The 1,855-nt window shown below is 33.3% G+C and overlaps 1 pseudogene; it reads left to right on the forward strand.

Annotated features, from left to right (window-relative positions):
* Positions 1-482: 482 nt before the first annotated feature.
* LOC124517407 (DCN1-like protein 1) lies at positions 483-1,243 on the forward strand (annotated as a pseudogene).
* The last annotated feature ends 612 nt before the right edge of the window (positions 1,244-1,855 follow it).

Consider the following 1,855-nt stretch of genomic DNA (forward strand, 5'->3'; position numbering starts at 1 on the left):
TTTGAAAATCAATCAATGTAATCCACCACATCAACAAATTAAAAAGAAAAAAAAATCACATGATTATAACAATAGGTGCAGAGAAACCATTTGACAAAATCTGACACTCATTCATTAAAAAAACCCTCAGTAAACTAGGAATAGAGGGAACTTCCTCTACTTAGTAAAAAATATCTACAAAAACCATTATAGCTAATATCATATTTGTGAGAAACTCAAAAGTTTCCTACTAGGATCAGAAACAAGACAAGGGTATCCCCTCTCACCACTCCTTTTCAACATTGTACTAGAAGTTAAAATAATGCAATAAGGCAAGAAAAGAAAATAAAGGTATACAAATTGGGAAGGGAGAAACAAAACTATCTTTGTTCACAGATGACATGATCATCTATGTCAAAAATCTCAAAGAATCAACAAAAAAATCCAGGAGCTGATTCACTGCAGAGCCAAAGGAGGAGGGGAGAGGCCTAGAGGACACCAACATGAGCAAGTTGAAATCATCACAGAAGGATAAAATTCATCAGTTTATTAGCTTCACACACTCAAGTGAAAAAACAGTAGTAAGTTGTCTGTTTCAAAATGACTGGAGGTTAGATATTGCAACAGACTTTTTTTATCCAAAATCTTGAACTTTATATATGTGAGAGTATAAAAGGATCATTGGACAGGAAGAAGTTAGAACAGCTATACAATAGATACAAAGATCCTCAAGATGAAAATAAAATTGGAATAGATGGTATACAGAACATGTGTGATGACCTCGTACTTGATCCAGCCAGCATCAGTGCATTGATTATTGTGTGAAAGTTCAGAGCAGCAACACAGTGCAAGTTTTCCAAACAGGAGTTCATGAATGATATGACATAGAAAAACTAAATGCCCAGATACCCAAAATGGAACAAGAATTGAAAGAACCAGGATGATTTAAGGACTTTTACAAGCTTACTTTTAATTTTGCAAAGAATCCAAGACAAAAAGGATTAGATCTAGAAATGGCAATTGCCTGCTGGAATTTAGTGTTTAAGGGAGATATACATTCTTAGACTTATGGAATAAATTTTTATTGGAACATGATAAATGATCAATACCAAAAAATACTTGGAATCTTCTTTTAGATTTCAGTACAATGATTGCATATAACATGTCTAATTATCACAAAGAAAGAGCATGGCCTGTTCTTATTGATGACTTTGTGGAATTTGCATGCCCTCTAATTGCTGGGACAGAAAGTACAATAGTGTAGCACTAAAGGAACCTTCTAGAATATACACAGTCTGTATAATAAATACAACAGAAAATTGCACAATTTCTGCTGGCTGGACTGAACTGAAGATCAGTCCTCACAATTCAGACTGAGGGTTGTGTCAAAACTTTAAGGATATATCTTGGACCATATGGTATTTCATTCGTCTATTGGTGGTTTGGACTTATATTCTTGTCTGGGCTGATTTGAACATTCATAATTCCAATATTGCAGATTTCATTTTCTGTCTGTGGATGATACTAGTTTATTCTCCCATAAGTCTTAGAACATATAAAAGTCAATCACTTTCCTATATACCAGCAATGAACAAGTGGAATTTGAAATTAAAAACACAGTACCATTTATATCCCTTAGCACTCCCCCAAATGAAGTACTCAGGTATAAATCTAACAAAATATGTACAAAATATAAGGAAAAATAAAACACTGTGATGAACTAAATTAAATAACAACTAAATAATGGAGAAGTATTCTATGTTCGTGGACAAGAAGACTCAATATTGTCAAGATTTAGTTCTTTCCAACTTCATCTCTAGATTCACTGAAATTCCAATCAAAATCCTGGAAAGTTATTTTGTGGACATTGACAAAC

This window comes from Lynx rufus, unplaced genomic scaffold (assembly GCF_022079265.1).
Source record: "Lynx rufus isolate CCGP_SWC_20201006 ecotype Redwood Valley unplaced genomic scaffold, mLynRuf1.p SCAF_21, whole genome shotgun sequence".
NCBI classification, from domain to species: Eukaryota; Metazoa; Chordata; class Mammalia; order Carnivora; family Felidae; genus Lynx; species Lynx rufus.